Source organism: Pseudorca crassidens, chromosome 15 (assembly GCF_039906515.1).
Source record: "Pseudorca crassidens isolate mPseCra1 chromosome 15, mPseCra1.hap1, whole genome shotgun sequence".
NCBI lineage: Eukaryota > Metazoa > Chordata > Mammalia > Artiodactyla > Delphinidae > Pseudorca > Pseudorca crassidens.
Genome location: NC_090310.1, coordinates 19,465,388 through 19,490,921, shown reverse-complemented (window position 1 = coordinate 19,490,921; position 25,534 = coordinate 19,465,388). Strand labels below are relative to the sequence as shown.

Genomic DNA, 25,534 nt, shown 5'->3' with positions numbered 1-25,534 from the left:
TTTATTTTACTCAATATTTTATTTTTGAGATTCATCTGTGTTTGTGTATCTTCATTCATTTTCACGGATGTATAGTAATCCACCAAGTTAATGTGCTACAATTTATTCATCCATTCTACTCTTGATGGGCATTTGGTCTTGTACATGTCTTACGGACTTGTACAAGAATTTCTCTAAGCTATATACCTAGGAGTGAAAGTGCTGGATCATAGAGTATGCATAAGTTCAGTTTTACAAGAAAATGCCAAACTATTTTCTGCAAGTTAATTTTTTTCCTTTCCTATCCTTACACCTTTTAATTTTTGTTGTCATTGCCTCATTGTACCAGCTAAGCCTTCTAATACAATATAATAGAAATAGTGAAAGTAATTATCCTTGTCTCATTCTGATCTCAAAGGGAAAGCATTCAACATTACACAATTAAGTAACTGATTTTTTTTTTTTTTTGGTTGAATGGGGTTTTTTAGAATTTTATCTCTTATCACATTAAGAAAATTCCTATTTTTCTTTGCTTGGAGTTTTTAAATATGAATTGTTTTTGAATTTTATCGAATACTTTTTCTGTGTCTTCTGAGATGATAAAATGATTTTCCTACTTTATCCTTTTAGTGTAGTGAATTATATTGTTGAATTCTCCCTTTTTTTCCAGCTTTATTGACATATATATACATTTGTTTAAGGTATACAATGTGCTGATTTGATACACACACATATATATACTGTGAAATGATTACTACAATATGCTTAGTTAACACCTTCATTCTTCCATGTAATTACCTTTTTGTGTGTGTAGTGATAACATTTAAGATCTACTCTCTTAACAACTTTCAAGAATATAATATAGTATTGTTAAGTCTAGTTACCAAAACTTATGCATCTTAGAACTGGAAGTTTGCACCCTTTAACCAACATCTCCCCCATTCCCCGCATGCCCCAGCCCCTGTCAACCATCATTCTACTATTTTTTTAAAAAAATATTTATTTATTTATTTTTGGCCGCGTTGGTCTTCGTTGCTGCACGCAGGCTTTTTCTAGTTGCGGCGAGTGGGGGCTACTCTTCGTTGTGGTGCGCGGGCTCCTCATTGCAGTGGCTTCTCTTGTTGTGAAGTATGGGCTCTAGGCACACAGGCTTCAGTAGTTGTGGCGCACAGGCTTAGTTGCTCTGTGGCATGTGGGATCTTCGCGGACCAGGGATCGAACCCATGTCCCCTGCATTGGCAGGCAGATTCTTAACCACTGCGTCACCAGGGAAGTCCCCATCATTCTACTATTTTTATGAGTTTGAATTTTTTAGATTCCACATATAAGTGAGAACATGTAGTATTTGTCTTTCTCTGTCTGACTTATTTCACTTAGTATAATGCCCTTAGGGTCCATCCATGTGTTACAAAAGGCAGGATTTCCTTCCTTTTTATGGCTGAATAATATTCCAGTGTGTATGTGTGTGTATGTGTGTGTGTGTGTGTGTGTGTGTATCACATTTTCTTTTTCCTTTCATACACTGATGGACACTTAAGTTGTTTCCATGTCTTGGCTATTGTGAATAATGCTGCAATGAACATGAGGGTGCAGATAACTCTTTGCGACAGTGATTTCATTTCTATTAGATATATATTCAGACGTGGGATTGCTGGATGATATGGTAGTTCTATTTTTAATTTTTTGAGGAATCTCCATACTGTTTTCCATAGTGGCTCCACCAGTTTACATTCCCACCAACAGTGCCCCAGGGTTTCCTTTTCTCCACAGCCATACCAACACTTGTTGTCTCTTGTCTTTTTGTTAATAGCCATTCTAACAGGTGTGAGGTGATATCTCATTGTAGTTTTTATTTGCATTCCCCTGATGATTAGTGATGTTGAGCATCTTTTTATGTACCTGTTGGTCATTTGTGTGCCTTCTTTGGAAAAATGTCTATTTAAGTCCTTAGCCCATTTTTAAATCAGGTTATTTGTTATTTTGATATTGAGTTATACAATTTCCTTATATATTTTAGATATTAATCCCTGATCAGATAGATGGTTAGCATAATTGGGAAAAGAATTTGAAAAAGAATAGGTACATGTATATGTATAACTGAATCAATCTACTATGTACCTGAAATTAACAAAACATTGTTAACTGTGTGCTAACGTAAAATAAAAAAATTTTAAAAGATAGTTAGCAAATATTTCCCCCCATTCTGGAGGTTGCCTTTTCATTTTGCTGATTGTTGCTTTTGCTGCGCAGAAATTTTCAGTTTGATCTAGTCCCCCTGTTGATTTTTGCGTTTGTTGCCTATGCTTTTGTTGTCATATATTAAAAATTGTTGCTAAGACCAACGTCAAGGAGCTTTTTCCCTGTGCTTTCTTCTTGTAGTTTTAAAGTTTTGGATCTTCTATTTAAATCTTTAATCCATTTCCAGATAATTTTTGTGGGTTGTATAAAATAGGAATCTAATTTTATTATTTTGCATGTGAATATCCAGTTTTCCCAGCACCATTTATTGAAGAGACTGTCCTTTCCCTATTGAGTATTCTTGGCTCTCTCGTAAAATATTAGTTGACTGTATATGCATGGGTTTATTTCTAGGCTCTTGGTTCTTTTTCATTGATCTATGTGTCTGTCATTATGCCAGTACCAAACTGTTTTATTACTATAGCTTTGTAATAAATCAGTAAGTGTAATGCCTCCAGCTTCGTTCTTCCTTCTCAGAATTGCTTTGCCTCTTCAGGGTCTTTGTGATTCCATACACATTTTAGGATTGCTTTTTCTATTTTTGTGGAAAATGCATTGGGATTTTGATAGGGATTGCATTAAATCTAGAAATGCCTTTGGGTAGAATGAACTTTTAATAATATTAATTCTTTTGATCCACAAACACAGGATATCTTTCCATTATTTGTGTCTTCCTCAGTTTCTTTCATCAATGCTTTATAATTTGCAGTGTACAGGCCTTTCACTTCCTTGGTTAAATTTATCCCTAAGTATTTTATTATTTGTAATGCTACTGTAAATGGGATTGTTTTCTTTACTTCTTCTTTGGATAGTTAATTGTTGTTGTATAGAAGTACAACTGATTTTTGTAGGTTGATTTTGTATCTTCAACTTTACTGAATTCATTTATTAGTTCTAACTTTTTTTTTTTGGTGGAGTCTTTAGGATTTTCTGTATAAAAGATTATATCATCTGCAAACAAAGACACTTTTATTTCTTCCTTTCTGATTTGTATGCTTTTTATTTCTTTTTCTTGCCTAACTGTTCTGTCTAGGACTTCTAGGACTCTGTTGAATAAAAATGTTGAGAGGGGACACCCTTGTTTTGTTCTTAATTTTATTGGGAAAGCTTTCAACCTTTTACTGTTGAGGATGATGTTAGCTGTGGGTTTGTCATGTATGGCCTTTATTCTGTTGAGGTACATTCCTTCTATACCCAATTTGTTGAGATTTTTTATCATGAAAACATGTTGAATTTTGTCAAGTATTTGTCTGCATCTATTGAGATGATCATATGATTTTTATCTTTCATTCTATTAATGTGGTGTATCACATTTATTGATTTGCATATGTTGAACCATCCTTGCATCCCAGACATAAATCCCACTTGATCATGTTGTATGATCCTTTTAATGTGCTGCTGAATTCAGTTTGTGAGTATTTTGTTGAGAATATTTGTATCTATATTAATCTGTGAAACTGACCTTTGGTTTTCTTTTCTTGTAGCATCCTTATCTGGCTTTGGCATCATGGTCATGCTAGCTTGTGAAATGAACTTAAGAGTGTTCTGTCCTCTTCAGTTTTTTGGAAGAGTTTGAGAAAGGTTGGTGTTAATTCTTTAAATGTTTGTTAGAATTCATCAGGGAAACCATCTGGTCCTGGAATTTTCTGTGTTGGGAGGTTTTTGATTACTGATACAATCTCCTTACTTGTTACTGGTCTGTTCATATTTTCTATTTCTTCATGATTCAGTCTTGTTAGTTTGAATGTTTCTAGGAATTTATCCATTTTTTCTAGATTATCCAATTTGTTGGCATATAATTGCTCATAGTAATCTCTTATGATCCTTTGTATTACTGTGGTATCAGCTGTAATGTCTCTTCTTTCATTTCTAATGTCAATTATTTGGGTCCTCTCTTTTTTTCTTAATTAGTCTAGCTAAAGGTTGGTCAATTTTGTTTATCTTTAAAAGAAACCCAGCTCTTAATTGTGTTATCTTTTCTATTGTTTTTCTGGTCTTCATTTCATTTATTTCTGCTCCAATCTTTGTTATTTCCTTCCTTCTGCTAATTTTGGGCTTAGTTTGTTCTTCTTTTTCTCGTTCCTTAAGGTATAAAGTTTTGTAATCTTTCTTTCTTTTTTGGGGGGGTGGTTCTTGTCATTTATTAAAATTTAATTTAATTAATTTAATTTTTTTAACATCTTTATTGGAGTATAATTGCTTTACAATGGTGTGTTAGTTTCTGCTTTATAACAAAGTGAATCAGCTATACATATACATATATCCCCTTATCTCCTCCCTCTTGCGTCTCCCTCCCACCCTCCCTATCCCACCCCTCTAGGTGGTCACAAAGCACCGAGCTGATCTCCTGTGCTATGTGGCTGCTTCCCACTAGTTATCTATTTTACACTTGGTAGTGTATATATGTCCATGGCACTCTCTCACATCGTCCCAGCTTACCCTTCCCCCTCACCATGTCCTCAAGTCCATTCTCCACGTCTGCGTCTTTATTCCTGTCCTGCCTCTAGGTTCTTCAGAACCTTTTTTTTTTTTTTTTTTTAGAGTCCATATATATGTGTTAGCATACAATATTTGTTTTTCTCTTTCTGACTTACTTCACTCTGTATGACAGTAATCAAGACAGTATGGTACTGGCACAAAAAGAGAAATATAGATCAATGGAACAGGATAGAAAGCCCAGAGATAAACCCATGCACATATAGTCACCTTATCTTTGATAAAGGAGGCAAGAATATACAACGGAGAAAAGACAGCCTCTTCAATAAGTGGTACTGGGAAAACTGGACAGCTACATGTAAAAGAATGAAATTAGAACACTCCCTAACACCATACACAAAAATAAACTCAAAATGGATTAAAGACCTAAATGTAAGGCTAGACACTATAAAACTCTTAGAGGAAAACATAGGCAGAACACTCTATGACATAAATCACAGCAAGATCCTTTTTGACCCACCTCCTTTGGAAATGGAAATGAAAACAAAAATAAACAAATGGGACCTAATGAAACTTAAAAGCTTTTGCACAGCAAAGGAAAACATAAACAAGATGAAAAGACAACCCTCAGGATGGGTTCTTGTCATTTTAATTAGGTTCACCATGAAAAGCAATAACCTCAGCTAACCACTCTGCCTTCTTCTTTCACCAACTCCCATCTCCCTTCACATGCATACAGCATAGACACCCCAAAACCCTCCTCCCAATGATCCACCCCACTCCCATTGTGGGAAGAAATGTCACAAAATGAATTTAGCCTCTTTCACCCAACATGAAACAGGATGAATGAAAATATCTTTATGAAGAGTTCTATGGTGCTGTTATCCTATAGTGGAGTCAGAGGCTGAGATAGAGGCTAAGGCTAAATGAAGCCCAGGGATCTCTTAGAGATCAGAATTTTCTGGGGGGGCACAGAGCCCATAGTTTGCCCAGAAAGGGGGGTATGAATAAGAGGGTAGGAGCTAGAATGGGCTAGACTGAAAGTTTTTCTGAGTACTGTGAGGTTAAGGACACCTAAAAATTTATTCTCCTTCCTTTCCCCATGCATTCTCCAGCTCCCAGGTAGAAGGGTAGGGGGGCTCCTGAGCACGGAACAGTCACCAGGTTTTATCTGTGATTCCCAGAGCTTTAGGCAGGCAGTGAGTGAGGCACATCCGCTGGTGCTGCCTGCCCTCTTCCCTCAGCTCAGGGCTGCTTCTCTCTGCCTGTAAGCACTAGGTCCTACAGGTTGTCAGATAATGATACAATTCCCTTGACCACATCACTCTCATCCACCACTGCAAGCTGGTGAACCTCTGCTCCCACCAGCCTATTGATGATGGTCTCCAGAGTCTCAGGCAGGTAGCACTTGAGGACACATTTATAGTAATGTGACTGATGTCGCAGGGCTTTGGCCACAGATACACCTAGGTTGTTGTAGGTCTTTTCTGCTGCCTGATAGATAGCATCAAACTTGTAAAAGATGTTTACCACATGACCTTTCGCATTCACCACTGGCAGGGCTGAGAACTGGTGCTGTACAGAGATGCCCAGAGCCACATACAGCAGATCATAACAGTGTTGGCATAGAAGCTGATTCGTAGCTCTTCCAGAGACTTAGACGTGAACTCTGGCTTGGGAACTTAGTGATAAACAATTTGAGGAACTTGAGACTGCATTTGTGGATGAGGATGTACAAGATGTTGCCTGATTCTGGGTTAACAACTGGCAGCCTGTGGATCTTGTTTTGAATTAATGAAGAGACAGCATCAAACATGCTGGCATTAGGAGAAATGCAGGCAAGTGGTTTAAAGAAGTCCTGTATGTACACCTCCTTGCAAGTTTCTGTCCTGTGTTCTTCCAACTCATAGATCTGTACCAAGGCTGATTTATAGTAACGGTGCAGGATATTGATGAAATCAGTGGTACTCCACATGCCCACAAGTCCTTGCTTTTTGCTGTCCCAGAAAGGGGCAGCTTGTATACCATTAGTCACCAAAGCAAAGAAAGCATTCTTCACCTGCAGGGAAGTAGCAAATACAACCAAATTGGAGCTTGTGAGAATCAAGTCATAGCAGCAAGAGACTCTATAAAGGAAGTGTATATGCTGTTGTTAGATTCTGGGGTCTCTTGAGGACGCTCATTTTTCCAGAGTTGGAAACTCTCAAGACGTGGCCATCTCCATTGCAAGAGGCACTGGCTGGGTTCATTCACTTTAGGAACCTTGCTTTTTTCTAAATAGAGATGTTTATTGCATTAAACTTCCCTCTTAGAACTAGTCTTGCTGCATCCCATAAGTTTTGGTATGTTGTATTTTTGTTTGTGTCAAGATATTATTTGGTTTCTCTTTTGATTTCTTCTTTGACCTATTGGTTGCTCAAGAGTGTGTTGTTTAATTTCCACACATTTGTGAATTTTCCAGTTTTCCTCTTGTAACTGATTTCTAGTTTCATATCAGTCAAAAAATATACTTGGTATGATTTCAGTCATCTTACAGTTGCTATTTGCTAGGTTTGTGTTGTACTCTAACATATGATCTATCCTGGAGAATGTTCCATGTGTGCTTTAGAAGAACGTGTATTCTGCTGCTGTTGGGTAGAATATTCTATACATGTTTGTCAGGTCTATTTGGTCTAAGGTGTAGTTCAAGTCCAACGTTTCATATTTATTTTCTGTCTGGATAATCTATCCATCATTGAAAGTCGGGTATTGAGGTCTCCTACTATTATTGTAGTGTTGTCTATTTCTCCCTTCACATCTACTGGTATTTGCTTAATATATTTAGGTGCTCTGATTTGGGTTGTCTATATATTTACAGTTGCTTTATTTTCTTTATTAATTAACCTCTTTATCATTATATAGTGACCTTCTTTGTCTCTTGTTAACACTTTTGACTTCAAGTCTATTTTGTCTGATATAGGTATAGCCACTCCTGCTCTCTTTTGGTTTCCATTTGCATGGAATATATTTTTCCACCCCTTCAGTTTGAGCCTGTTCATGTCCTTAAGTCTGAAGTAAGTCTCTTGGAGGCAGCATAAAGTTGGTTTCTGTTTTTTAATCCATTCAGCCACTTTGTGCCTTTTGATTGGAGAATTTAATCCATTTACATTGAAAGTAACTATTGATAGGTAAGTACTTACTAATGCCATCTCATTAATTGTTTTCCAGCTGTTATGTAGTTCCCTTTTTCCTTTCTTTCTCTTTTGCTGTCTTTCTTTCTGTACTGGTGATTTTCCATAATTAAATGCTTTGACTCCGTTCTCTTTATCTTTTGTGTATCTACTGTAGGTTTTTGCTCTGTAGTTATCATGAGTATTAAATAAAACATCTTTTGGACATAACAGTGTATTTGAAGTTGATAACTTAACTTTGACTGCATACAAAAGCTCTATTCTTTTATTCCCACCCTATATTTTATGTTTTTGATGTCACAATGTACCTCTTTTATATTGTATATTCACTAACAAATTATTGTAGCTATTGTTATTTTTAATACTTTTGTCCTTTAAACCTTTATACTAGAGTTAATTGATTAACACACTACCATATAACAGTATTAGAGTATTCTGAATTTGACTATATACTTACGTTTGCCAGTATCTTTTATATTTTCATGTTATTTCATTTCTGCTTGAAGAACTCGTTTCAGCAATTCTTTTTTTTTTTTTTTTTTGCGGTACGCGGGCCTCTCACTGCTGTGGCCTCTTCCGTTGCGGAGCACAGCCTCCGGACGCGCAGGCTCAGCGGCCATGGCTCACGGGCCCAGCCGCTCCGCGGCATGTGGGATCTTCCCGGACCGGAGCACGAACCCGTGTCCCCTGCATCGGCAGGCGGACTCTCAACCACTGCGCCACCAGGGAAGCCCCAGCGATTCTTGTAAGACAGGTTTAGTCATGATGAACTCCCTCAGCTTCTGTTTCTTTGGGAAAATCTTTCTCTCTCCATTTCTCAAAGACAACTTTGCTAGGTAAAGTATTCTTGACAGTTTTTTTTTTTCTTTTAGTAATTTGAATATATTATCCCACTCTCTTCTGCCCTACAGGGTTTCTGCTGAGAAATTCATTAATAGCCTTATGGGGGTTCCCATATAGGTGAGATTTTTTTTTTCTCTTGCTGCTTTAAAAATTATCTCATTTTCTTTGATTTTAGACAATTTTATTCTACGTTGTCTTGGAAAACATGATTTGGGTGTTGAAATTTTACAGTCACCTATTAGCTTCATGAACTTGGATGTCCAAATCTCTCCCTAGGTTTGGGAAGTTCTCAGCCACTGTTTCTTTAAATAAGCTTTCTTTTCCCCCTTTCCCCCTCTTCTTCTGGGACTCCAGTAATGCGTAACCGTTTCTTTTAATGGTATATCATGATTCACATAGGCTTTCTTGACTCTTTCATTCTTTTTCCTTTGACTTCTCTGACTGGATGATGTCAAATGATCTGCCTTCTAGCTCACTAATTCTTTTTTCTGCTTGGTCAAATCTGCCAAAGCTCTCTATTGAATTCTTCAGTTCAATTATTGTGTTCTTCAACTCTAGAATTTCTACTTTTTTTTAATACATAGTTTCTGTTTCTTTGTTGAACCTCTCATTTTGTTCATGCATTGTTTTCCTAATTTCATTTATTTATCTGCGTTTTCTTGTAGTTCATTGAATTTCTTTAAGAGGATTATTCTGAATTCTTTGTCAGACAGTTCATAGATCTCCATTTCTTTAGGGTCAGTCATTGAAGTTTTATTAGTTTCTTCTGGTGGTGTCATGTTTTCTTCATTATTCACGATCCTTGTGGCCTTGTGTTGGTGTCTACACCTTGAAGAATAGCTTTATAGACTGGCTTCAGTAGGCAAAGCCCTTCACCTGTCAGCCCATCCAGAGATTCTAGGTGATATCCATAAGTGGGCAGGCCTGGTGCCTGGGTCAGCAGGTAGGAAGACCTGGTGCCTGAGTCCTTGGGGGTGGACCTGGAGCCCGGGTTCACCAGGCAGGCCTGGTGCTTGGGTCTGCAGTGATGGGTCTGGGACCAGAGTCTGCATGGTTGGACCTGGATCCTGGGTCCACAGGGGCCAACCAGGTGCTGGGGACCACTAGGGTGAGCCCAGCATCTGGATCCACCAGGGCCAGTTGGTATTTGTCCAGTGAGTCTTCTGCTGGAAGTGTGAATGTATCCCAGCAGGTACACAAGATGATCCACTGGGTAAGGAAGGAAAATAGTGGAACTTCTATTTTTATTTATTCCTTACCTCATTCCTTTTCATTTCCATTTCATGAATGTTTTGTATGTTTTTTGAATGTTTTTCCATACTGAATGTTAATTCAGTAGTACACATACATAAACTATAAATAAATACACACATTTGCGGGGGTGAAGGTTCACATGTCTACTGCTGAAGTGAGTGTTCAAAAGAGTTTAGAGACCACTGCTCTAAACCACCACCTTCTACTTTCTCTTTTTTTAAATTTGTTTATTTATTTATTTATTTTTGGCTGCATTGGGTCTTCGTTGCTGCACGTGAGCTTTCTCTAGTTGTGGCGAGCAGGGGCTACTGTTCGTTGCAGTGCGTGGGCTTCTCTTTGCAGTGGTTTCTCTTGTTGCGGAGCACAGGCTCTAGATGCACGGGCTTCAGTGGTTGTGGCTCGTGGGCTTTAGGGTGCAGGCTCAGTAGTTGTGGCACGCAGGCTCAGTAGTTGTGGCTCGTGGTCTCTAGAGAGCAGGCTCAGTAGTTGTGGCACATGAGCTTAGTTGCTGCAGCATGTGGGATCTTCCTGGACCAGGGCTTGAACCCATGTCCCCTGCATTGGCAGGCGGATTCTTAACCACTGTGCCACCAGGGAAGCCCCTACTTTCTCTTCAGAGAGAATATAACTGATTAACTTACAGCTTCCTTAATTACCAGCAGACCTAATGATATACTCTTGCCACCTTGATAGAGCTGTGTTTTCTAAGTATCCATAAAACAATATCCCTACCAGTTCTTAGAGACAGTGAATTTAGAAATTTTACTTATTATCATGGATCTCACTCTCAGATAGTAAACTGGAGAGGGTAAAATAGAGAATGTGTTCCCTGTGCCTCATGAAGTTAACTAGTTGCTATTATAGATGCAATAAAAAGTAATTCTGTCCTCTGACCAGCTGAGAATAACATTTTAAGGTAAGGAATTGCCTATTCATTGAGGCATAAATCAATAACTGGAGTCGACCAGTGATAGACCAGGGAACACTCAGGTACAATGTAGTAAATTATGTTCTGTCATCTTATAATTCTTAATAACTCAGCTGTCACTCTAGAAATTTTTGCATCTTTGTCTGGAGAATGGAAAGAAATAAAATTTAGGCTGATATTACAGACAAGGTAAAAATCTGGGGTGTGGGTGGAAGGAAAGTCTTCATAGAGGAGACTCTTAAATTGGGTGCTGAAGGGTGAATGAAAGTTCACAAGGGTGATGGGGGGAAAAGCGGAGGGCATTCCAGACAGAAGGAATAAGATGGGCACAGACACAGGTGGAAGACATCTTCTCTGGGGAATGGAAGGTAGTGTGGCCTTGCTGAGGCATACAGAGGCTGCGAGCGTTTGTGAGAGAGTACAGGAAGGGGAGGTTGAAGAGGCAGGGTGGGGGCCGGGTAATATAGTCCTTGAGAGTTAGACAAGCCTGGAATCAGATTCCTGCTCGGCGTCTTACTAGCTCTGTGATTTTGAGCAAGTACCTCTGTAATATTCATAATTCCCTATCTGTAAATTCATAATAACAAACTAGTACCTACCTCCTAGGGTTACTGTGAGTTTGAAATAAGAGAATCCCTTTTAAATGCTTAGAAAGGCACCTGATCACATGGCATCATTTAAGGTCTCAGTAAATAGAAAGTGTTGTTGTTGTTATTGTTATACTAATAACAACGTGTGTGTGTATACACACTAATAACAACTATTGTTTTATATGAATCAAGGGACTAGATTGTGAAATGGCTTATATATCACGTCAAAGAGCTCAGGCCTTTTAGGTCAGTGTTTCTAAAATGTGATCAATTAATCGGTAAAACTAATGGTCCTCAAGCAGCTTCTGTGGCGCAAGTAATAAAAAGATATGTTCTTTAAAATTTTATGAATTTGAAATGGAAGAAAAAGTATCAAATACCATTATGTTCTTAATAATGGTTCACACATATGGATGGATCAAATCTGTCAGACACTTAACAAGACGTAGTTAAAATCAGTTACTAGGATATAGTTTATTTTAGCTATATCATTGGAATATTACTGTTTATGTGTGTAAAATTTGCATTTTTTGTTGTTACTATTGTGTTATGGCTCTGATTAACAGAAATAGATTAATGACTAAAAAGTGGTTCATTGAAGTGGAAAAGCAATGATAAAAATAGTAGTATAGGGCTTCCCTGGTGGCGCAGTGGTTGAGAATCCGCCTGCCGATGCAGGGGACACGGGTTCGTGCCCCGGTCCGGGAGGATCCCACATGGCGCGGAGCGGCTGGGCCCGTGAGCCACGGCCGCTGAGCCTGCGCTCCGCAACGGGAGAGGCCACAACAGTGAGAAGCCCGCGTACCGGAAAAAAAAAAAAAAATAGTAGTATAAACTCTACAATTCAGAAGCATAATTAGTGAACAGGACTTCAGGATCTACTGGGACAAGAGCATCTGTGAATGTGATTATTTCACCCAAGCGGCTGAAAGGGAAAGTGTGAACGGGAAGTGTGGCTATGAGTATCTAAAAACTGGATTTTATTGAACAAGGGATTTATCCCCCCTTGCGCACTCTGTATTAGCAAACTCTGTCAGAGAGCTTCGTGGTGCTCTCAGAGATTTTACATCGTTTCCAAAATAGCATAACCTTATAGGTCAACCAGCAGCTTTTCTGGGACCAAGCACAAAATAATATTTTCTGGTATGAAATTGATTAATTTTATTTCTAAATGCAAAGATGCCAAGGCAACAGCATCAACAGATACAAGTCATGCTATGGCCAACATGCTTATAAAACCAGCCCAAATTCAGGACAAATGAAATGCTGAGGAAGAACGCCAAAGTAGCCATAGCAAACCTAATGTCAGGATAGTGTGCTGCATAGCACAAATGGCACACAAAGGTGGTGGCACTATTACTGTTGTACTGATGACAGCCAATATTTTGTTTTACAGTTGAGTGAAACCACTTGTGGGAAAAGAATGAACCGGCTTTTTGCATCTCCGTGGTAGCTATATGAATGAGAAAGACATAATTTATAATTTTGAATTCTCATTATCAATTAATCTAATATTTTTGTGAGATATGATGCAGGTTAGAAGTGTATTTGAGGTAATGCTGACGGAGGACCAGCCATGCGTCCAGCAAAAAAAGGCTTGGTGTGTCAGTATCTATTGCTACAAAACGTAAAACAACTACAAACCCTAGTCACTTCAACAGTAGGAATTGATTAATCTCATGAGTCTGTAGGCCCGTGAGGCTCCTCCCCATCTCAGCTAGGCTCCTCCAGGTGTCATGCTAGAACGTGGGCAAGACCAGCTACATGATTTGTGGAGCTCAGTGCAAAATAAGAATGCATGGCCCCTTATTCAAAAGTTATTAAGAATTTCAGGGTCATGACAGCAGAATATGAAACCAAGCATGGGACTTTTCTTAGCACAGGACCCTGTGTGACTACAAAGGCCCCATAGCCATGAAGCCAGTCCTGGCTGTGGGTGGTGTAGGCAGCTCTGCTCCTCTCAGCTGGGTTCTTTCATGTGTCTGGGTATCAGTACGGCTAGTCTGGGATAGACTTGGCTGGGACAAGTCGGGTAACTCTACTCTATGCATCTCATCTTCTAGCAGGCTGGCCCAAGCATGTTCTTATGGCAAAGGCAGAGGAACAAGAACAAGCAAGCCCAAACGCGCAAGCACTCTTCAGGTCTCTGCTTTGTCACATTTGCTACCATCCCATCGGGCCACAGCAAATCCCACTGGGCCCCAGCAAGTCCCGTGGCCAGCTCAGAGGTAGAGCAGGAGGGTGCTACCACACTGTGACAGAGGGCATGGACATAAGGAGGGATGAAGGGTTAGGGCCATTTTTGCCATGTACCTCACTTGACCACTCAAAAATAGTTGTATCCAGGTGCTAAAATTGCACGCTGTTTTATTTACCAAGAACAGTTACGCATGCTGATCTTCTCTAAGTGTTGAAGAAGTAACAAACATTGTTAGCACAATCAAATCTCCATCAGGGAGCCCATGTCTTTCCCGTGTGTTTTGTGAAGAAATGGGCGGCGTGTACTAAAACTGTTTCTCCACCGGAAAGCGTGCTGGCTATCCAAGGGGAAGGTACTCATGTGAATAATTGAAAGGAGGGAGGAGATAAGACTTCTTTCTAACACCAATAATGCCAGGGAAAGCCAGAAACCATAAATCTGGGTCATTACCAGTGTTGTAAGGAAATGCTATCTCAGTGATTTCAAGTGGGTGTCAACATGCCCTGGGCAGTAGCTTGAAAAGCTCAAACCTCTCACTTCAGGCCCAACCTCTTAGGACATTCAGTGCCAAGGATAAGATATCAGGAAATTGAACTGTGGTGAAGAGGCTCTGTTAGCAGGCATTGACTCTTTCCTAATACTTGACTTTTTTCATTTTCTGGAGAAAGACATCAACAACATATTATTGGGCATATTTAAAAAACATTCACTATGCCAGAAAACATGGAGAAATTCTTTCCAGAGCTGAACCCAAACAAAAAACATTAGAAATTCATTTGCAACTACCATCCAAGTTAAAACAACCATCCAGCCTTTGAATAAGATATATTCTTTGACTTACTTGCTTGTGAAAGTGGCCTTTAGTGAGAGACTTCACCACTTTTTCTAGGTATAGGTCCCATCCAAATATACACAACCGTCTGTAGGGCCACCAAGCATTTGCTGCCCATAATTCTTAGTTATGCTCTCTAGTTTAGCAGAACAAAATAAATGGAATCTGTCATTAATCCAGATGCACATATATATGTGTGTATGTTATATACTTTAATGATTGATTGCAAATAACAGTATCCCTTTCACTGACTTGATATTTCTCATCATCCTACTTTTGCTATTTCAACTCTCTCTACCCAAACTCAGGATCTGAGTATATTTGAATACTTCTTTTTAGTAGGCCTGGTATACTTCACTATCCAAACTCTTGCTACTTGTTATCCAGAATTCAGGTACCAAGTATATGTATCTCTTGCTCTATGAACTTGATTTCCAAACTCAAACTCAGGAGATAAATAGGCTTGGATAACAAGGGATACTTGAATATTATTAATTTTTAAGTTAATTTATACTAATTTTATTATTTAAAAATTTTATGAATGTTAACCTAAAATTAGAGGTTTTCAATATGCTCCAGGGAGCTAATAAGTAGTTATTAGACACTGAAAGTTTAAGAAATGCTGCTTTCCTTTAGGGAATGAGGGGGTCATTGAAAGATGCAAAGATTTTAAACAGAGGGGAAAATAGGGTCAGATCTGTATTTTCAGAAGATTACTCAGGTAGTAATACAGTGTTGAGTTTAGAAAACGGCACATAAAACTGAATGCTGGCAGACTTGATTTTAACCCTTCTACAAATACTCGCCGGTACTGAACGCCAGTAACAGGGCTCAGATTTGGGGATACAAAAGTGGAAAGACTGCAATGGGCCTCTTGTCCTGGATCCAGCCTAGTGGGAGTGATCACTATTCAAACAAATTACCCAAAGATTAAATTAAAATTGTGCTAAATCTTGATGAAGAATGGAGATAGAAACCATTCTTAGAGAAAGATGAGACATGGAGGTGAGAGAGGAAGGAATTAAAAGATGATTCTGCATTCCTGGTTTAGAGCCTGAGGTAATTAACGAAGAAAAGGAATTTAAGAAGAGGAGCGTTGGCGTCTTTTGGTAATTAAGTTTTGGACATGATGAATTTGAACTGCCTCTTAGGCATGTAGTATAGTTGTCCAGAAGGCAAGTGTGTATATAAACGTGGAGAGAGAAATCTGAGCTGCAGATACATATTTGGGGATATAGGATGGACTGGTAGCCATGGAGATTGACTCAGCTTGTCCACTGTCCTTAATAGCTTCTTCTCTGGCCTCAGTCAAGCCCATAGACAACTGTTTCTGTAGGGCAGGATATTTTTTTTAACCAGTTTCCATCTCCTTAACCTCCACTTTGAACCTACCCACTTTGGTTTAGTTTTTATTGTTTTCTAATGCCTTGAATCTATATTTCCATTATGGAATTTGTTTTTCTCTTTGGTTGCCCAGCTTCCATTCACTCTACTTCTGCTAACAGCTTCTGGGTTTTGCCTGAGGCTCCAGCTCTCCCCCACACTTTCATCCCATGTAGTTCTGGCAGTATTGACTGCACCCCGAGTTTGGGGCAGGGGGTGGGCATGCCTGTGATGTAGGCCTGGCCAACCAAAGTCTCCTGGTCACAGTGATTAGCTCAGGGTTAAGCACATGATCACAGTAGAAGAAAAGAGATGCCATGAAGGTTTTGCTGAGATATCTGGCATACACTCAAGAGTTCTTTCCCTCTTAATATAAACCTAAAAGCACATAGGGATAACATTACTACAGCAGTCCTGTAGCCACAAGGAATTTGAGAACAGAGCCAATACTAAGATAGGAAACCCGAGAAATGAAGGAAACTTGGATCTCAGTGATCTAGTTGAGTTCTTTTACTTTGAGAATTTAACCCATTAACATTGATCGTGATTACTGTTTCCTCCCATTGAATTTGTTTATTTTTATTCTTTTAGTACAGTGGTTCTCAGATACATATGTCCCCATCCCAGAGATTCTAATTCATTTGGTCTGGGGTGTGCTCTGGCCATCAGTATTTTTAAACCTTCCCCATGTTGTATATGCAGCCAGGTTTGAAAATCCCAAATCTAGCAGTCACTCTTGATTTTTTAAATGTTTTATTATAAAATACCTTATGTACAGAAATATAAGACACTCAGGGAAAAAAAACATAAAGCAGACAAAATAGCATTTTTACGTTGAGAAATGAAATATTTCCTGCACCCCAGAAGCCTCCTGCATGACCCATTCCAATTCATCTTAAATCTCCTGTCAGATATCTTCCCATCAGTATCTAGATTGACTTTGCCTCTACAGCCCCCTTGGAATAATTCAAGCCATAACCTACTTTCAGACCCTTTCCTGCCCCCTCCAATGTTGAAATCTTATGAAATTCTAGTTCCAGTTTTTAATTTTTCTCACAATAAACATATCCACATTTATTTAGATATAGTCATAAGTTTTACTAGTGTTTATAAACACTATGTTTCTTGTATCCACCACTCCTTTCTCTAGAACTTGCAGTGTTGGAAGCTGGAGCATTGTTAGTCCAAATGAGGATCGCTGTTCTTATTTCCGGAGCCAATTCCTGGGATTTTAAGGGATGGGGTAAATGTACTGCCAGACCAGGTAGTTTATATTCCAGGGGTCGAGATATTCTATCCTTCTTGGTAGGTAGCTGAGTATTCTCCGGGGCACTGCTTGCCTCCTTCGGCTGCCCCTGCAGTTATTCTGAAGCATCCTACCTTGGAGAGCTACCCATGTAGCAATGACAGGACCAGGCACTGGGGACAACCTTTTTCTTCCTCCCCAACCTCAGTCCCTATTGTTTTGGATGCCCCGTTAAAAAGGCTCTGCTTCCCCATCCAGGCCAGCCTTCAAGTTCAGAGCCTTCTCCAAGAAAGGTATTTATTCCCCTATTCAAAAAGTAGTCCTGGGGTCTTTATCCTGGGAACTTTATCTGCCTTGAGCTGCCAGCTAGAGGGCGATATCTGATCCAGCCAGGCCAAATGCAGCCCTGTATTTAATTACTTTAACAACTGTCCAGGCAGACCTCTCTCTCTCTCTTCTACTTGTTTACTCTAATCTTGGATTTCCCCCTGGATTCCTTGGGAAGAGCTACCTTCCCTCAGGAGTGTTTAGTGTCAAGTTTCTCTACCCTAGTTTTGCCGTTGATTGGAACCCTTATATATTCTATCTTACAGGAATTCTTCATCATTTCTGATTTACTAATAGGACTCTTTCTTAGTTTTGGCAGTTATAGATCTAAATGCAAAATTTGCCAGACCATATAGATATTATATATATAAATAATATATATTAAATATAAATGGTTTTGTATATGTAAATAATGCATATTTTTCTGTCATTTTAGTGGAATTTTGGAACATGGAAGGTAGATACCTGTGCTGAGAATATAAAATGGTGAGACTGGCATAAGATGGCATCTCATAGGGAACAGCCATATTTTTAGCATCTAAATTTGGGCCTTAGTGAGTACAAGAGTATACTTACAATTACTTGTATTTTAATTAATGCTCAATTTGCTAAATTTTTAAATGTAAAATCCCAATTTTCCCTAAGCCTTTAACATATAACTCACAGATGATATTGTTGTATTTGTAAGTCTTATCTAAAGTTAGACTCATTTTCATTTGTTCTTATATCAGTGCTAACTTAGCTTGTAAATTTGACATAGTAAATTCTCCTAAATATTTAACATCACTTACAAACTTGATTAATAACATTCCCTTAGCTTTGGCTTTTTTTTTTTTTTTTTTTTGCGGTACGCGGGCCTCTTACTGTTGTGGCCTCTCCCATTGCGGAGCACAGGCTCCAGACACGCAGGCTCAGCGGCCATAGCTCATGGGCCCAGCTGCTCCGCGGCATGTGGGATCTTCCCGGACCGGGGCACGAACCTGCGTCCCCTGCATCGGCAGGCGGACTCTCAACCACTGCGCCACCAGGGAAGCCCAGCTTTGGCATTTTTTTTTCCAGCTTTGACATTTTTAACCACAATTACAGATTTGATTCTCTTCAGTGCTTCAAACGTCTTACAAGGCAGACTTATAAATGAAACAAACAAAATTGCTAAGCACTGAAACACTATTTACAAACCTAATAAATCTGAAATTGTTTACTAATCCAGAAGTTTTTAAGCATTCAGTTTTAGTCTAAGTCAATCAAATTCTCTTAACTATTTTTTAATTAAAGTCACAAATCTTCTTACATCAATCAAATTCTCTTAACCCAACTTTCTGCCTGCTTCACCTGTTTGTACCCTGGTAACTGAAGGTAGCAGAGGAAAAACATGCATGATTAAGCTTATTGGTTTTGCTTTAAATTTATGTCCATAAGTCTCCAGTAAGCTCCTAGTACTGCCTCTAATATTACATTTCCCTAATATATTTACTCTCCTGTTTTCCCAGGTAGCTTTTTTTTTTTTTGAAAAAGGGGAGGATGGTTATTTATTAGCCTTTTTTCATCTTTTGAAATTTTTTTTTTCTTTTGGCTGTGTCACACGGCTTGCAGGATCTCAGTTCCCGACCAGGGATTTAACTGGGATATGGCAGTGAAAGCCCGGAATCCTAACCACTAAGCCACCAGCGAACTCCCTAAGATTATTATTATTTTTAATTATGGTAAAATACATAATAATATAAAATTTACCATCTTAACCATTAAGTGTCTCAGATAACTTTTCACAACTTGTCTCTCCCTACTCTCAGTGGATGATCTCATTTGCTAAGTAATTGTAAACATTAGAAGCAATTAGAAAAGAATGATTTTTCTTCCTCCCACTGCCAGATTTACCAGGCTACCTACATCTGTGCCCTTTGAATCTGCTCTCCCTCATCTAATAGTGGAAGAACTGTCCGTACCAATCTCTCCCCCTGAGGCTTAGATCCTGTCCCTCTCACCTGCTGAAGGACTGTGGGCCCAACATTATCCCCATCCTCTCCTCCACTCATCCTTTCCATCACCATGCAAAAGTGCTGTCTTTAAAAAGCAAAAAGACTAAGTTTTCTTTGGCTTTTCCTTTCCTTCCAGCTACTTCCCCATTATAGGAAAAGTCCCTCCAAAGAGCTGTCTACACTGCTTTCTCACCACTTCACCTCATATTCCCCATTCTCTCTTTAACCCACTCCAGTACTGCCCCTAAGCCCCATGCTTTAGAGGACCCCACTCGGGCCCCCCTCAGGCTATGCCCCTCCCCATGAGGGGAACACAAACCTTTGGATTTGCCGCCTCCCCAGACCTCACTCAGGATGCCTAGGACCCTGTCTAAATGGTCCCAAACCAGCTCCCAGGGCCTATTAGGGGCTGTTCCCCAGATCCAAGGGATGTGGTGTATATATCTCTACACCTCAGAGATGGCTGTTGACTAGGGTGGAGGGTTGGGGAAGCATGTGTAGGTGGAACTTGGATATTCAATCTGGAGGGAGAGAAGAAAAAGCTGGGGGAGCAGGTCAGGATACCAGTTCTCTCTATGCCAGTTCCTTCTGGTAAGGAACTCAAGGAGTTGGAGAATTCTAAATTTGAATCTCGCCTTCCAATATGTAATAAATACGATAATATTTTATTTAGCAGTTTGCTTGACTGATAAAATTTAAATATTTAGACGTGTGATGTGTAGACCTCCACTTGTACTTTTGGCCCCACGATTGCCCTCTCCAATCAGATTTTTACAAGTCCCATGAATCCTCTCTAGTGAAGGTCGCCGATGACCTGCAGTTTGCCAATCCAATGCCCACATCTCTGTCGTCATCTTCCTCAACCTCTCAGCAGCATTTGACGCAATGAATCACTTTCTTCTCCTGTGTTCCACAGCACCAAAATCTTGGCCTGCCTCCTGTTCCCTCTTGGTTTGGCCCGTTTGTTTTTTCCTCCGCCTCTTCCCACTTGCCCTAAATATGCCCCAGGGTTCAGGCCTCAGACCTCAACATCACTCCACTTAAATCCTTTCCTCTGTTATCTGAGGTCTCATGTCCGTAAATACCACCTGCGGCTGGGGTCCCCACCCCCTGGGCCTCGGACCGGCAGTGGTCCACGTTCTGGTGGGAACCGGGCCACACAGCAGGAGGTGAGCCATGGGCCAGTGAGCGAAGCTTCATGTGCCGCTCCCCATGGCTCTCATTACCTCCTGAACCACACCCTTCAACCCACATCCGCGGAAAAACTGTCTTCCACGAAACCGGTCCCTGGTGCCAAAAAGGTTGGGGACCGCTGACCTACGGCTGATGACGCACTCCTAGTTTCCCTGCTTATCACCACCACGTGGGTATCTAATAGGCACTCCAAACTTCACATGTCCAAACTAGAATTCTCGGTTTCCCTTTAACAAACCTGTCCCCCCACCCCAGTATGTTTCCATCATCCCCCCAGACGTTTAGTCCAAAATGCTACATGTTTTTCCTGATTTCTCACTGCCTCACATCCCACACCCAGTCAAGGCATAGGTAAGTTCTTTGGTTCTGTCTTCATAACCTGTCTTCAGACTAGTCACTTCTCTCCAATTACACTGCTACCGTCCTCTTCCAAGCCAATATCATCTTCCACCTGGACTCTTTAAGGGGCCTCGCAACTGGCTGGCCTGCTCCCACTGATACCCCTCCTTACTACAGACTACGAATTCTTTTTTCTTTTTGGCCGCGCCTCAAAGCTTGCGGGATCTTAGTTTCCCGACCAGGGATCCAACCCTGGCCCCTGGCAGTGAAGGCGCCGAGTCCTAACTGGTGGACCGCCAGGCAATTCCCAACAGACTACTAATTCTTACAGCAGCCCCCATGGGCTTTTAAAAACCATAAATCAGACCACATGACACCCTTGTTCAAGACGTCCCAAAGACTTCCCTTCACATTAAAAATAAAATCCAGACTCTTCCACGTGGTCTACAAGGCCCTACGTGACCTGGCATCTGCTTTGCTTTCAACCTCCTCTCCCCATTGCTCACTCTGTTGCAGCCGTAGTGCTGCCTTGCACAGTCTGGAGCACACCAAGCTCGTCTCTGCCTCTGAAACTTTATACTCTCTCTTTGCTGTGCATGGATGCTTTGCTTCTGCATGGTTTGCTCCTTCATACATTTTAGATCTCAGTTCAAATACCTCCCCAGAGAAGTCTTCGATCCAGAGTACACTCTCTTTCATGTCTATCACCTTAACCAGGTTTATTTTCTTCATAGTATCAATGACTTTTTAAAAATTGAAGTGTAGTTGATTTACAATATTATACTAGTTTCAGGTATATGGCATAGCGATTCAGTATTTTTGTAGATTATACTCCATTAAAAGCTATTACAAGATAATGGCTATAATTCCTTGTTATCCAAAATAACCTTGTTGTTTATCTATTTTATATGTAGTAGTTAGTATCTGTTAATCCCATAACCCTAATTTGTCCCTCCCCCACTTCCCTCTTCCCTTTGGTAACCACTAACTCATTTTCTATATTTGTGAGTCTGTTTCTGTTTTGCCTATACATTCATTTGTATTATTTTATAGATTTCACATATATGTGGCATCATACAGCATTTGTCTTTCTCTGACTTATTTCACTAAGCATAATATTCTCTAGGTCCATCCATGTTGCTGCAAATGGCAGAATTGCATTCTTTTTTATGGCTGAGCAATATTCCTGTGTGTGTGTGTGTGTGTGTGTGTGTGTGTGTGTGTGTGTGACATCTTCTTTATTCATTCATCCGTTTTGGGCACTTGGATTGCTTCCCTGTCTTGGCTGTTCTTATAAATAGTGCTGCTACTACATTGGAGCGCATGTATCTTTTTGAATTAGTGTTTTTGTTTTTTCTGGATCTATACCCTGGAGTGAAATTGCTGGATCACACGGTAGCTCCAAGTTTTGTTGTTAGAGGCCCCCCCATACTGTTTTCTTTAGTGGCTGTGTCAATTTACGTTGCCACCAGCAGTGCACCAGGGCTCCCTTTTCTCTGTACCCTCTCCAACATGTATTATTTGTAGACTTTTTTTGTGACAGCCATTCTGACCGGTGTGAGGTGATATCTCATTGTAGTTTTGACTGGCATTTCTCTAATGATTAGTGATGCTGAGCGTCTTTCCATGTGCTTGTTAGCCATCTGTATGTCTTCCTTGGAAAAATATCTATTCAGGCCTTCTGCCCATTTCTTGATTGGTTGTTTGGTTTTTTTAATGTTGAGTTGTATGAGCTGTTTATATATTTTGGATATCAACCACTTGTCGGTTGATATCATCATTTTTTTTTCATTTTGTTGATGGTTTTCTTTGCTGTGCAAAAGATTTTAAGTTTAATTAGGTGCCATTTTTTAAATGTTTGCTTTTATTTCTTTTGCCCTAGGAGACAGATCCAAAAGAATATTGCTATGATTTACGTCAAAGAGTGTTCTGCCTATGTTCTCTTGTAAGAGTTTTATGGTTTCAGGTCTTACATTTAGGTCTCTACACCATTTTGCATTTATTTTTGTGTGAAGGAATGTTATAATCTCATTGTTTTACACGTGGCTGTCCAGTTTTCCCAGCACCACTTGTTGAAGAGATGGTTTTTCCTCCATTGTGTATTCTTGCCTCCTTTGTCATAGATTAATTGACCATAGATGCATCAGTCACTTTTGAAATAATACTAGTTTGTTTGTTCTCTGTGTCCATCTCTGAGTAGAACTTAAGCTCACTTAAGGCAGGGACGAGATGCCCAGTACTTAGAATAGTGTGAAAATTCAAGCAATAACATTTCAAAATAAATGTACATTAGATAATAAAATTCTTCTAAGTATTTCACGGACCTTAAATAATATGCAAAACCCACAAATTATCACAAGGGCCGTGAAGACTTTCTGCTGAACCAAGAGGTTCAAGTTGGACCTAAATAGGTTCATCGTCCCGGTTCTTGGTTTTAGACTTTCCCACGTTTGTCAAGTCACTTCTCTAGGAGAGCAGATTATCATCTCAGGGAAACTGAGGTTACAAGTATGGGAACTTCAGACAGTGATTACAAGCAGTAACGGGAGAAGTGGGATATGCTTTCCAGGTTGGGGCAATATCAGCTCCATTTTAACAACCTTGATCCTCTCTCATAGTTAAGCTGTGTGTGATCTGTTTATGATAGATAGCTAGCCTGTCTCTTTCACCTAGAATTAAATGTTAAATTCATAACATAAGCATCATTTATTCTTCACATTTAGCCAATTATTTATTTATTTATTATAAATTTATTTATTTTATTTATTTATTTTTGGCTGCATTGGGTCTTCATTGCTGCACACAGGCTTTCTCTAGTTGCGGCGAGCTGGGGCTACTCTTAACTGCGGTGTGCGGGCTTCTCATTGCAGTGGCTTCTCTTGTTGCAGAGCACAGGCTCTAGGCACACGGGCTTCAGTAGTTTGTAGCACACGGGCTCAGTAGTTGTGGCGCACAGGCTTAGTTTCTCTGCAGCATGTGGGATCTTCCCGGACCAGGGCTTGAACCCGTGTCCCCTGCGTTGGCAGGCAGATTCTTAAGCACTGCACCGCCAGGGAAGCCGCTAGTCAATTTTTAAAAAAAAATCTTATGCTTCTTACAACTTTTTTTTTTTAATTTGTAAAGCTAGGATTCTGTATCTTTCACCTAGACTGTTTTACTTTTTATTCATGGGATTCTGTGCCTTCTTTTTTCTGGCCGTGCCACACAGCGTGCAGGATCTTAGTTCCCCAACCAGGGATTGAACCTGGGCCACCACAGTGAAAGTGCCAAGTCTTAACCACTGGACTGCCAGGGAATTCCCTGTGCCTTCTTTATATTGTACTTTCTCAGCTGTCTCATAACTCATCATTCCATGGACATTCCATTTGCTGATTTTGGGGGAAAACTATTGCTCTTTGAGTGTTTATTTTGTAAATTTCCAGAACTCTCTTCTTATTGCTGATAGTTTTTGGATGATTCTGCTAGGTTTCATGCAAGGAAAGATCATTTTTGTCTCCTTGCCAAGAGCTATACCTTGTTTTGTCTCCATGCTGCTTTGTTTGGTTTTGCTTGAGCTTCCAGAAAAACATCAAATGACAGTGGTAGCTCATATCCTGGTTTAGCTTCTGACTTTAAAGAGACAACTCCAGTGTTTTATTGTTCAGTATGATGTTGACTGTTGATCTGAGATTCTTTGATCATCCGTTCCTTAATTCATTACATATTTATTGGTCCCCAGCCAAGTGCATTGGATTTGGCAATATGTAGGGCACTGAGAGCCTTGGGGAATGCAGTTTCCCTGGCGTGGTGCCAGCAGAAGCCAGATTGCAGTGGTTTGCAGAGAGGCATATGATGGAAACCTCTTCCTTAACACGTGCCAAGGGTTTTCATCAAGAATGGATGCTGAACTCTTTTTGATTTTATTTATTATTCATTTATTTTTATTGAAGTGTGGTTGATTTACAATGTTGTATTAATTTTTGCTGTACAGCAAAGTGATTCCTTTATACATATATATACTTTCTTCTTTTACGCTAAATTCTTTTTTAATGCTCTTTCAGCATTTATTAGTTCAATTTTTTTTCTTGTTTGACTTATAGGGATGATTGAACATGTTAATATATTTTACATTCATTCATTCAAGAAATATTTGAGTGCTTACTCTAAGCCAGGCATTCTTCTATTATAAAAATTTGTGATTTTTATAAAACGTTGTCGGCCTTTGTGATATCTTTAATATCAGTTTGTAAACATTCAATGGTTTTTACAATACTAGGATAACTTCTACTTAACCGTGGTGTGTTATTCTTTAAATTTTATTACTAAAGCAATAGACCTTATTATTAATAATTCAAAAGATGAAAAGCATATAAAGACAGAAAGTTCACATCCAATTTTCCGATATCCCAAGGGATATTCCCTACTAATAGATATTTCTGGACCTTTTTCTTTTTCGGTTTTAATAAACTTTTAAAAATCATTTGCAAGGATTTTATGTAGGATTTTCGCATCGGTATTCGTGGTCGTGGTACAGATGTCACAGTAGGAGAGCCACACCTGGCTCCACATCAGGTTGGCGTCTCCTGCTAAATGACACTTTGTTGCAGTCCTGACCCATCT

At 39.6% G+C, this 25,534-nt stretch overlaps 1 long non-coding RNA gene and 1 pseudogene across 2 annotated transcripts in view; one reads left to right on the top strand and one right to left on the bottom strand.

The window, feature by feature from the left end:
- LOC137207026 (uncharacterized) overlaps positions 1-25,534 on the top strand; it is an 88,428-nt gene that overhangs the window by 5,758 nt on the left and 57,136 nt on the right. Inside the window, exon 2 of one of the 2 annotated variants that reach the window (XR_010934915.1) lies at positions 3,702-3,798. The exons of the other annotated variant lie outside the window; for it this stretch is intronic. This is a non-coding gene — a long non-coding RNA (uncharacterized lncRNA). The remainder of the gene's footprint in view (positions 1-3,701; positions 3,799-25,534) is intronic. 2 annotated transcript variants of the gene reach the window in all.
- LOC137206350 (5'-AMP-activated protein kinase subunit gamma-1 pseudogene) lies at positions 5,899-6,877 on the bottom strand (annotated as a pseudogene).